Raw genomic sequence first — 14136 nt, 5'->3', positions numbered from 1 at the left:
TGCCAGGGACATAAACGGGTAGGAACTGCACTGTCTGGCATCAGGGTGAGGGCTGGAGAGGCAGAAACCATTGCTCCTTTGCTGAGACCGCCCCCTGCAGACACGGGGTGGTGCCATATCTGAGTCTCCATCAACCAGGCAAACACTGTTCACCCTGCCCTGATGATTCCCTGAGACCCGGCTCCACCCAACTTGTCAGCCCACCCAAGCTGTTTCCAGTGGCTTTTCCATACAAAGAGTCTGCCTGGGCTTATGCTAGGGACTTTCCTAAATTATCTGAAAGGGGCTCACAAACCCCAAACAAGCAGCATCTGGCCTTGGCATGCCTCATACCTTTTGTTACGTGGCCCCAAGCCCTGCACTAGCAGCAGCTGGCCTTGGGTAGCAGCTTAGCCTCTCCCAGGCACCTCCAAGCACAGCACAAGTAGCAGCCATATGCAGAACAATCTGTAGCTCAAGTGGTTTGGCTCTGGGCAGGGTACATTCAGTGGTTGACCTTGGCCTGCCCCTCCTGGGTGGCCCCAGAGCCAGCACACCTGGTGGACAAATTCATAACATGCTGGAGCACCACCCAACCACCTACTCAAGGGGCAGATTCATCAGGCACCAGAGCCCCACTGAATCGAGTCCTGCTCGTGGGGTCAGCTCCTGCACAGCAGCTCCTCCTCTGTAGTCTCAAGTGTCCTTGCACTTAGGGTAAAACCCTCCCAGTGATGTGCCAACAGCAATCAAAGCTCAACGACAACAGGACCGTGCAAACAGCCCCCGGGGGGGCATGCACCTGGTGCCCCAGCTCAGATGACCATGTAGGCTGTGCCACTTGGTCCTACAGGACACCCACTAGATAAGGCCACTCTAACAAGGCCGGGTGACACAGCAGCTCTACCTATAATTGTTGATGTCTGACTATCTTCAACCCACAAAAAAGGCCCTATCATATGATTCAACATAATACTAAGCTATAGAACTGATATTTTGGTATCACTGCAGAATCTACTTTTAATACCCCAACTACAGAATATTAAACCTCACTATATGGATGAAGGAATTGAGGCTTACACTGGCATCATTTAGGGCTCAAACTTGTGCTCTTTCCTCTTTTTAATACTTCCCTTTTATACCTCCATCTAGCAATCAAGACCAATGCTGGCTGGAAGTGATATTTAAAGCACAAACAGTTGCTGATAACAAGATCATTGCTGCCCTGGAAATACAGAGCATGACACTTCATTTTTACATGTATAATGAAAGCCCTGTCGCATTATGATAAGCATCTCCCAGGGAAGTTCCATTACTCTATTATACATAGCAAGGGATTTATTTCTGTGTGTAAAAAATCATTTACCTTTTCTGAAATGCAAATGTGCTGTGCATTTCTTTCCTTTGAAGTCATATATGGCCTGTTGCATTTCTCTCTGGCAGTTCTCTATACCTGGGCAACATCCACTAAAAGACAAGCAGGCACTTCTCATTTGAACAAATTCCTTCTGATTGGAAGAGACAAACTCGGTAGGGGAAAAAAACCCTTCTGACCCGGCCATCGGTGCTACCGGTCTGGATCTTGAGACTGTCCCCATTTATATTACTTGGCACTTCATCAAGAATTAAGTTAAAAAAAAATGACAGACACTGAATGATTACTATTAAGATTACCCATTGCCAGGAAAACTCCTGAAAGAAAGGCAAAGCTTCCTTGCCAAAAAATTCAAACACTGAAATGGATGTATCAGTTCACCCTTTTGGGGAAAGCCAATTCCAGACAGCAGGGCTGAACCTGGAGTGGCTGAAGGGCATTTCCCCAAACCTGAAAAGGATGATTGCTTGCTGCCAGACAGCTCAGGGCATCTTAATCTACATATTATTGCCTCCTACTGGCCAAACACCTGAACAAATTCTTCCAGTCTGACAATGAACTATGTATAGAAAACCTGACCCTTTGATGTGTATATCTCTGCCTCCCCTTAGGACAATTTGTGTTAATAAAAAGCAAGAGGGCCTGAGACAAGGAGAACTTAGTTTCTTTAGCTAGGCTTCTCTGACCCCCAAATGCCTTTCAAAATTATGATTTGTCTCTGGACTCTTTATTAAGTTACACACAGCCCTTGTCCAGATTGCTGAACTCTTCTAGATGCTGGAACAAGAACCCAGCACCCTTTCAGTAAATCTACCATTACAATTGAGAGCTCTTTAGGCAATCCCTATGAATAATCAAATCCACTGAATCCATGAGCTTTTCTAACAATTTTTGGCATATATTGGCATCCATACACCAATTTAAGAGCTCTCTAACATTCAACATTTGCCCTGGCCAGTGTGGTTCAGTTAGTTGGGCCTCATCCCGTGCACAAAAAAGTCGCTGGTTCTATTCCTAGTCAGCGCCCAGGTTGGGGGTTCGATCCCAGGTAGGAGGCATGCAGGAGGCAACCAATGCATGCTTTGCTCTCTTGTTGATGTTTCTCTCTCTCTCCCTCTCCCTTCCTCTCTAAAAATCTATATTTTTTTAAATTCAACATTTGATATGTACATAGAAAATATGTATTTATGTGTATGGTTTTGTTTTTGCCCTTTTTTTTCTTATAAGCCTTATTTATTTTTACATTTTTACAATTATAGTTGACATACATTATTATATTAGTTTCAGGTGCACACCCCAATGATTAGACATTACATAACTTATTTATTGATCATCCCAATAAATCTTGCAGCCATCTCCTTTTACAAGTATCAGACTAAAGGTCTCTGTTATGCAAGAAGATATTTTTTAAGCATTTAGAATAAAACTTTGATTATTAGGAATATAATGCAATTTTAAAATATGGGGTTATAATGTTTGTAAAGGATGGGTTACTTGTTGTTTATTGTGGAATGTATATAAACACACCTGGATCTGATTGAAAAACTCTGGGGAAGCTAACCAGTGATGCAGAAAATTAAATATTTTCAAATACTTATTGATGATTAAGTTATTCTTATTAGGAAAAAGCATAAAAGGCACAACACCTATATTTTCATTAAAATAGGGGTTTCCTGACAATGCCTCAAAGGACGGCATACTTTATTACTACAAAGTCCTCTCTCCAGTTTCATTTTAATAACAATAACTCTGGAACACAAATAAATGGTCAGGTAGAATTTTGGCAAATCCAATACCTAAAATAACAAAATGCATTTCCATGCTGTTGAAGATAAAACCATAAGAATAGTAAAGTTTTTACTCAATATGGATTATTACATGCATTTTTTTCCTTCTTCCCAGCTTTCCTTACGGAGTTTTATTTACATTTAACACTAAAAATTACAAAGCAGGACTTTTGACAGAATTTCCCACTGTACCTTCCATCCTATCTCCCAGTTGCTGCTGCACCATCTAACTTCAAAATAATTAAACTTCCAAAGGTAACCAAGACTAACCCTTACTTTCAGAGTTAAGAATTAAAAAGCACCCCAATTATCAGAATAAATAACAAGCAATGCCGCTAAGTACAGTAGGCATCTAGTCAAAAGCATATCATACAAGAATTCAAGGCAGGTCACACCCCAGCTCAACTACGGAAAAATCTTAGTTCTCCCCAGCCAAGTGTGCGGCCAGATAAAAAGGCCCGAGAAAAGTCCTTCCAGCTGGGCCAGCTGAATGTCCAGCTGCCATCTCTGATATCCCACATTTGAGAGCTTCGCATCGGATGCTCCAGCTGGCAGCACTAATTTCTGGGCACAGCACAGGGCCAGAAAGTCTGGGCATGGGAGAAGAAAGAGGGCTGGAGCTAAGTGGCTGGAAAAATGAGAAACAAAAAATAAATTATAATTATATTTTTAAAAATATCTATAATTTTTATTTTGCCATTTAAAAATAAATGAAGAGTATCAGATTTTTATTAACAGCCATAAAAAAATAGCTGATAAGGCATTGTCCCTATCACCATAAATATGCATAAAATGGGAAAACAGCTAAAAAAAATTCTTTTCAGACATTGGAAATTATCTCCAAGTAATTCTTAGGGATTTTGGTGAGCTGACAAGAGAGAGGTGGAGTTTGGGATTACTGAGTGGCTAAATCTGTGAAACAGGGTCCAAGGATATACGAAGAACCACCACTCAACAACAATAGGAAAACAATCTAACTAAAAAAGTGGGCCAACGGCCTGAATAAATTCTTGTTCAAAAAGAACATACAAATAGCAAATAAGCACATGAAAAAAATGCTCTATATCACTAATTGTTAGAAAAATGCAAATTTTGATACCACTCCATATCTATTAGTATGGAAATTATGAAGAAAAAAACAAACAAACAAGTGCTGGTAAGGTTATGGAGACACTGGAACCCTTGTGCACTGTCCGTGGGAATGTAAAATGGTGCAGCCACTATGGAAAACAGTATGACAATCTCTCAAAAAATTGAAAATCGAATTACCATGTAATTCAGTTATTCCACTTACAGGTATGTTTCTAAAAGAACTGACAATAGGTTACAGGGTCTCCAAGTGATGTTGGTACACTCATGTTCATAGCAGCATTTTTCAAATTAGCCAGGGTGTGGAAACAACCCAAATGCCAATAAATGAGTTAAATAAAATTTGGTAAATACGTGCAATGGAATATTATTCAGCCTTCAAAGGGAGAAAATTCTGACATAGGCCACAACATGGATGAACCTGGAAGATACTATGCTAAGTAAAATAAGCCAGTTACAAAAGGGCAATATTATACTATGCATAGGAATTCACAGAGAAAGATGTTGTGGATATCCAGAGGCTGTGGATAGAGAGAAATAGAGAGTGATCACCATCATCATCATCATCATCATCGAGGGAATATTTCTTTTAATTGGTCCTTCCCACTGGGAATTTACTGAAAAAAATCGTTTTAAGAGTATAAAATAAGTGGAAGATGATGGTTTATACTTTTCTTTTCCTGATTCCCTTATTTAATATTTTGTGGAAATCAAATGACTAAACGTTGCCCTATATTAAAAGGCAAACTGTATCATTTTTATCATAATTACATTATTTCAGAATATATATGTTAAAAAATATATCAAAGCCATGATCATCTTTTGGGGTTAATCTTCTGTGACAGTTACTATTAAAATATAATTAAAATAAATTACTTTTTAAGGGGAAATATAACTGCTGCCTTTGATTTGGTTAAAAAAATGAATAACATTTATTTTCAAAATGCAAGTTAAAATGCTGAAGGAAAGCTTTCCCCTCCTATGCATGCATATATCCTAATGGATTAAGATCTTGAGTGAGGCATTGTTTTCAGAAATGAATACATTGCCTTTAATCACCAGTGAAGTTTTCATCTCCATAATCAGCTGCATAACAAATACACAACAAGAGCATTAGTAGAACTGTCAGAATGTAATTGCTTGTTATGAAAATTTTTTTAGACAGACTTAGGAAAAGAGAAGGCACAAAATCAGTTAAGACTGCATATCAAAGCACTGGGATGGATTTTTCTGATGTTGTAGGAAGAATAAGCCTCCTTCACTGAAGTTTTAGGACAAGAGTCCCGGAATGCTGAGATTCAGGGAGGAAAGGGATACTCTGATTGTAGCACAGGGAAGTAAGTAAGAAAATAATAAAATTCATTAACTTTCCAGTTACAAATAATTTTTAAATTTCTCTCATCTAGGCTTATCTCAAAAAGTCCTATGTATCAGACAGGGCTGGAAAGACTTTCTCATTTTAGATAGTAAATCTATGTATTTTCTCAGAGCCAAATACAGCTGGTAGGAGTTTCTTCCACAGACGTTTTCCTTGTGACATATAATCTATTTATGAATTATCAGAAACACTCAGATAGTTTTGAATAAATTAAATGTGATAAAAGTACTTGATACAGCCTCCTGATATTAAGAGGTTTTGTTTTGTTGTTGTTGTTTTTTTAAAAAAAAAAACATGTTTACATGGATTATCTTCTTTCTTAGCATGATCTAATGATTTAATACACCCAACTTTCTTTGAAGAGAAAGAAAGGAAGAAGGAAGAAAGGGATGGAGGAAGGGAGAGAGAAAGGAAGGGGGAGAGAGATAGGGAGAGAGGGAAAGAGGGAGCCAGGGAGGAAGGCAGAGAGGCAGGGTGGATGGAAGGGAAACTTCTATTTGTTTGGCCTAACACAGATATGAACTAAGCTGGAAGTTCCTGAATTCAGATGTGGAAGTAAAAATGGAAACCTCTTCTAACACAGCCCATAGTAATAGGAACACGTTTACAGCTTATGCAGCACTTCCCCATACATGATCTCACTTAATCCTCCCAACAACTCAAGGATTATATTATTTTCACTTAAGGAAAGGGCTCTGGCCAAGGCCATGCATTTCATAGGTGGTAGAGTAAGGGCACAGGCCTAGGAATATGACTCCATTTTCAGATTGTTTTACATTTTATCATCATAGGAACTCCATGAGCCTTTGTGTGTGTGTGTGTGTGTGTGTGTGTGTGTGTTGGTATATTATTATGTCAGGCAGCTTACAACCTTAAATTCAGGCCCTCTAGGAGCCAGACATATGTACTGTTGACAACTTGGAAGGCTAAAGGACACAAGCACAGAGCCCAAAGAGAAATAGAAATGAATTTAACAGATTTCTTTCTCCACAAAAAATTGTGATGATACCCAAATATATTCATATTTGATACTTACTTGCATTAAACGCACACTCCAGCTTGCACCAGAGATTGTGGGTGGTTCGGAACAGAAGTGTTATAATTTATGTAACACTTCTTATATGGCACATTTTTCTGTATACCACATATACATTATATCATTTAATTTTCTAAACAATCAGCCCTGATAGGAATAACTAGCTGTTTTAATCATAAGGAAAATAAAGCTAGGTTTTAAAAAAAACATCCTCAAAATTCCTCTTCTATAAAAAAAATATATTAAATATTTCCCTTCGTATATATTTTCATCCCTGTGTGACTTTGATTAATTATTTTAAAGTGGTAAAGACTTCTGCTAGAAAAAATTGAGGAAAAGGAAAATACAAGATTTAGTTGAGTTAAAAAAGTATAGCGAAAACGTGAGCTGAAGCAATGAGAACCCAGACCTGAGATCTTTTTCTACGGGAGGCATAGAAGGGAGAGAGCTGAGGCACGGTTTGGAAGAGCTGATGGCAGGTGCTTTGGTATGAAGTTATTGTGGCATAACTAAGTCTTAATAACCCTGGGTACTGCTGAGGGAATTTGAGACAAACATTCTCAGCTATGCCAACTGGGTTATATAAAGGTTACTCAAAGTGTTTTGCAATGCAAGCATTCAAGTTGCTTAGTGTGATGGGGATCATAGTGACACCCTAGAGACAAGAGATAATATCCCTGAGTCATAAAACCAGAAAGACAATGGATATCTGAATGGAGAAAAAATTAAAATGTTAAAATGCTTCTTGGTATGCAACAAAGCAAAATGAATTTGCCAGAATCTAACAGAAACCAAAGGAAGGATTAGCGTATGGGAAATGAGGGCAAGCAGAAAAGCCAAAAGTTCTTGCTGGCAAAGGATGCAGAAATCGAAGCTAATTAATTTTACAGCACCAATTATTTCTATCTTAAGATATAAAATATAGAATGGCTATGGTCTTAATATGCAATCGTTACTCTTCGCTTTTAGAAGTAAAGCAAATATATGTTGGTTTTCTTAATCAGACTCCCCACTGTTACTCCTCACACATTTTCATGTTAACCGATTACAAATATTCACCTAGCAAACATCCTCAGTTGTAAAGGGAAACTTAATTGTCTAACTGTACTGAGAGAAGATTAACTACACTTAGTGTAAGGAGAATAATGAGTTATTAAACTGTGCTTTGTGCAGGAAGGCACATTGTTTTTAAGACTAAAGAAAAAAATACCATGAAAGACGAAGTATTTTATAAGTTACTCATCAGCCATAGAATTATCATATTACATAATTGTAAATCCTGAGAAAGACTTATAAAAACTGAAACTATAAACTTCTACAAAAAAAGAGAAGAGCTCCTTGACATTTTTTGTATTTGACAACAAAAGCACATGTAACAAAAGTCAAAATAAATAATTGGGACTACATCAAACTGTATAGGCTCCTTAAAACAAAAGAAACAATCAACAAGGCAACCTACAGAGCAGAGAAAATATTTACAAACCATATATCTGATAAAGAGTTAACATCTAAAATATATAAGGAATTCATGCAATTCAATAGTAAAAAACAAATAAACAATAAATAATCCAATTTAAAAATGGGCAAAGGAATAATCATCAGGGAAATGCAAATCAAAACCACAATGAAATATCATCTCAAACCTGTTAGGAGGTCTATTATTAAAAAGACAAGAGATAACCGATTGGCAAGGATGTAAAGAAAAGGGAACCTTTATGCACTGTTGGTGGGAGTGTAAATTGGTATGGCCACAATAAAAAACAGTATGGAGATTTAAAAAAAATTTTTTTAAGTATAACTACCATATGATTGATTCAACAATCCTGTTTGGGGGTATATATATCTAAAGAAAATGAATTCACTACCTCAAAGAGATATCTGTTCATTGCAGCATTAAACACAATAGCCAAGACATGGAAATAACCTAAGTATCCATTGATGGATGAATGGAAAAAAGAAAATGTGAGATATATAAACATTAAAATACTATAGTACTATGTATATAATGGAATATTATTTATATGATATATATTGGAATATATAAAGTAGAATATATATATATATATATAAAGCCAAGTGACCGGAACAACCAGAATGACTGGCCGCTATGACGTGCACTGTGGCTGGCCAACAGGCCCGATTGGGGGCGGGGTTGGCCAGCCAATTTCCCACAGCCCCTCCCCCGCAACCGTCTTGGCCCCCGATCACCCCCCCACACCAGGATCGGGGGCCAGGCCAGCCAACCTCCTGTGCCCCACACCCCCACCAGCCCAGCCCTGATTGGGGCCTATTGGGGCAGGCTGGTCGGACCCAACCCGTGCACGAATTCATGAACCGGGCCTCTAGTATTAGCCATAATGATGAAGGAAATCCTGCCAACTGGGACAACTTGGACGGGCCCTGAAGGTATTATGTTAAGTGGAATAAGTCAAACATAAAAAGACAAATACCAGATGATCTCACTTATATGTGAAATCTAAAAAATAAAACTCATAGAAACAGAGTAGAATAGTGGTTGCCAGGCATAGGGAGGGATGGGTGAATGTGTTCAAAGGGTACAAACTCCCACTCATAAAATGAATAAGTTCTGGGGATCTAATGTACAGCATGATGATTGTAGTTCACAATAACTGTGTCCTATACTTGAAAGTTGCTAAGACAGTGGATCTTAAAAGTTCTTGTCACACACAAAAAAATTAACTCATCTTAATATGGTAATGATTTTCACATTATATACAAATATTGATTCATCATTTATACTCTAAACTTACACAATGTTATATGTCATGGTATCTCAAAGTGAAGTAGCAGTGGTAACAGAGTACAAGTGAAATGTATGGACAATTCTATTTCCTGACACTGAAGAGACAAGAGAATGCAGTGCCTTCTGCACTGAACAGTCAAAGACGACATACACTACTGGACATGGTCTTAGAAGCACCCCATTAAACTGAAAATCCTGGAATTTCTCAATTTGCTTGATTGAAATTTTAACCTGTATTAGCAAAAGGATAAATGAGCATTCCTGCTGGTCTCAAAATATTTGGATAAACACACAAGAAGCAATGTGTGACATAAATATTATAAGACTCTTAAGAACAAGTATATATGTAATAATCTTAAAATTTTTAAAAATTAGAAAAAGAAGTGAAAGATTCCATATTGGTGAACTCAAGAGTAAAAGAAGTACAGCTCCTACTAAGGAAGATGAGGCAAAAGTATAAGCAAAGTGTATTTAAATGAACACATGTAAGGGCTAATTAGCATAATTTATAAAGAAAGAAGAGACACATATTCAGGAAAAATAGAGTGACACAATATTTAGTGATAGCATCATGAAAAATGATCCCAGAATAAACTGAGCTGTCACAAATTGCTACAGAGAGAAAACAGGAGGCTTTAAAAGCTACTTCTAGCATAAGAATATCACTTAGCAGTGGTTCTCAACCTTCTGGCCCTTTAAATACAGTTCCTCATGTTGTGACCCAACCATAAAATTATTTTCATTGCTACTTCATCACTGTAATGTTGCTACTGTTATGAATCGTAATGTAAATATCTGATATGCAGGATAGTCTTAGGCGACCCTGTGAAAGGGTCATTCGACGGCCAAAGGGGTCGAGACCCACAGGTTGAGAACCGCTGGCTTAGGGTAAGACGATACAATATTAATATAGGGCAGAGAGAAATCCTATATTAAAATTATATTTCAAGTATCTAAGAGTCTGTTCACACCTTGCAAATAAAACAAAAATAAATAAAAATTAGTAACATTCAAAAAATCATGGGGACTATGACAAGTGCAGAGATATATTAATAGACAATTAATACTTATAAAATTGCTAATCTTAGGATAGATGCCCAGTTGGGCTTTAAAAATTAATAATTCATAATGTAGCTGATATAACAAAGCATTTCACATATTTTCTTCTTTTTCATTAAGGATGCATGCAAGCTGGCTAGTGTCATATTTAATGAAATTGCAGCAACTGTTTATAAATAATTAGGCTAATATGTCCATTTCAACCTAATGGATACCCTTATCTGATCAGTGGGAAGATATGAAAAATGACCTAGTTATAAATAACTCATATTATAAATTGTTAAGATTAATCTGAACACTGATTTAAAAAAACCAGCGTTCAGATTTATCTTAACAATTTATAATAATGAACAGACCAACACAAGTAAATACTACATTGGTAGATGTAAAGTTCTACATATGGTTTCAAGAATTGAAGCACCATTACCAAGTATGAGCAACATCTGTCCATATTCCATAACTAACTTATAGAACAATGACATGGAAAATGTTGCTGTTGTTGTCCTTTAACTGTAAATTAAATGTAAACCAGGGTAATATAATGTTTTGTTAAGTGATAATAGCAGTATGATAAACATTTCTAGAACCAAAAAGTCCCACTGCTTTACTGCTCTTCATTGTTGCAATACTCTATATGGAATACTGCATTCAGCAGTGAGGAGACATCCTATGAAGTACTTGCTTAAGCTTGGAAATGAGAAAGTTGTCCTTTTATGTGAAGAAATGAGAAGTTTAAGTGGGCATATCATATGTATGTCCAGAAGACATGACTAAATAGCTATAAGTAAGAAGGTATCCAGGTCGCCCTTCTACCCTAAAGTATAGCATTCATATGAAATCCTTAGTAATCCAAGTGGCATAAAGGGAAGAGTATCCCTCTGCTCTCCGGACGTTTGCCTATGCCACTTTGCTTTCACAGAAGACCTACATCCAAAGAGGATTTTCATTTTTATGAAAAATGATATATGTAGAGAGATAGATAACAGTCGGCATTTCTCATAGCACTAGAACTATTAAAAGAACATGTGTCCCGAGTGGCAGAATAATTGCTTCCTTTTTTACTACTTGAAACTATACACCTAAAATGTCAGTTGATTTATGTTCTCTAACAATTCTGATTTATGCTTGATTAAAGAGGGTTGGAAGCTTTAATTTTAATGAAAATTATTGCTTGCCTTAAATGGTATGTCAAAAGTTAATTCATTATTGCCTCTCAGAAAGGCTTTATATTATTTTTGTAAGTCCTGAGAATGACTTCTAAAACCCCATAATCTCAGAGTGATTAAGATCATGGACCCTAGAACTATATTGCATCAATTTAAAGCTCTGTGCCTTCACTCAAGAGCTCAGCTGACAACGCTCTTTAGTTGAGCAAACTTGGGAAAGCTACTTCAGTTTTCTTATCCGAAAAAATGTAAATAATAATAGAGACAACCACATTAGATGAGATAAGGACAGCAGAGCACAAGCCTTGGCATAGCTCCATAAAGGCTAATTTATCTTCTGAATTCTTGATGCACATAATAGAAGGGCATCCTACCTTAATCCAATGATCTTTTAAAACATATATAAACAGAGATTGACAGCAAATAGACACACAGGATCTTTTGGAGATGATAAAAATGTTCAAAAATTAGATTATGGCTGCATAACTTAGTAAATTAACTAAAAGCATTAGATTATAAACTTAAGACATGTCAGTTCTAGTGTATATAAATTATACTTCATTTAAACTATAATATAGTTCACATATATGAAATTAGGGAAAAGAATATATATATGTGTATATATATGTATATATATCTATATATGTATACACACACACACACATATCTTAATATATAAAGTGGTAATATGCAAATTAGGCCAGGACGCTGTAACGAGACAACCAGACAGAAGGAGGTTGCGTGCGCAGGTGAGGCCTGGAGCGGAGAGAGAGACAGAGACAGGAGCCTGCCCGAGCCGGCACAGCAGCTCTGGCGGCCCAGAGCGGACACAGGCAGGAGTCGGGGGCGGGGACTGGGGCGGAAGTCAGGCGCGGGTCACGGCTGCCCGCAGCGGCCTGTCCGGCCTAACTCCCACAGCGACCCATGGGGCGCCTCCTTGCCTGTGATTTCAATCGCGTGCTAGGCCTCTAGTATGATATAAACATGGAAATGAAGTTTCACTTAAAGATGATTAATAATAACCATTATTTATTGATATATGGTATCAGCTCATACTTAAAATATACACACCTTTAAATAAAAATTATATTTCATATGAAATGTACCAAATTCAAACTGAGTAACTCATAAAAATTACTTTCATGACATTAATTTTCATGCATCTTTCCTCTGGGTCATTTTTTCAATTCATTTATTAATTTAGTATTAACATTTCATTTTGTTGTGATACAGAATGCATCTCATCACCAATATTCCAGGAAACTTCATGGAAAGTCAACATTAGAAACAAATCAGTATTAAATTTATAAAGAACTCATTCAGAGTAGTTATTTGTCACACACTTGTTGAGTATCTATTATGTGCTAAATATTGGGAAATATAAAGATAAACAGGATACCTTGCACTGTCTTTGAAGGAGTTCCTAGTCTAAGGAAGGGGAAGGAAATCCAAGGTCATAGGACAAATTCAACCTGCTTTTTTTGTACTGTCTAGGAGTGTAAAATAGTTTACAATTTTAAATGGTTGGGAAAAAATAAAACAATAATACTTTGTGACACAGGAAAAATGCAAGCTATTCTATATTGTGTTGATAAATGAAATTTTATTGGAACACAGTCATGCTAATCATTTCAAGCTACAGTGATAGAGTACAGTAATTGCAACAGAGACTCTACTAGTATGTCCAATGTACCCTACAATATTTACTATGTCATCCTTTAGAGAGAATCTCTGCCAACCTTTGGTCTAAAGTGGAGAATATGGAGAAAAATAAATTGTAGTTTATCTTATTAGCTTTACTCTGCTATTGAGAACGTTTATGAAACCCACTACCCTGAGTTTTTGCCTACCACACCAAAAAGAAATGTTTCACAAGGCCAGCATTGCAGTCTCAGCCACTAGAACTATTTGAGGTTTCAGAATTTTAAATTTGAATAGCCTATTTTTGATACTGAAAAAGCTCATAACTATGGAAACTACTATTCAGAAAAGTACCCAAAGATTATAATAAATATATTTTGTATCTTGAGTTGTCCTATCTTCTTTTAAAAATAAACCCTTGGATTTCTTTCGCTAAAAAACCTACAAGACAGCCATTCAAATTACTACTGATCAACTGTTCTAAGAAAGATAAAGAACATCTTATGCAAGTCACCTTATTTCTACCAAAAATGTACGCATAAACTGGGGGAAAACCTGGCAGGTTTAAAGAATCCTATTTGATCAATCTACACAAATCAATCAACACGAAAATTTATTGCAGTCACTCAACAAAGGGGTAAGAGATTAATTAGTATCATAACCATTATTTATTGATATGTGGTAAAAGCTCATACTTAAAATATACACACCTTTATTTTTTTATAGTTTATATAATCAGTTTTATTCAGAAGAAAACAGGCCATTTTAATAAGTGATTACTTCTATACATTGATAAGAAAAAGTTACAAAATGCATGTTACAGTACCCCAAAATGATGACAAATATGCAGGAGATATATATA

Source organism: Myotis lucifugus, unplaced genomic scaffold (genome assembly GCF_000147115.1).
Source record: "Myotis lucifugus unplaced genomic scaffold, Myoluc2.0 scaffold_118, whole genome shotgun sequence".
NCBI lineage: Eukaryota > Metazoa > Chordata > Mammalia > Chiroptera > Vespertilionidae > Myotis > Myotis lucifugus.
Note: the sequence above shows the minus strand (reverse complement) of the source record.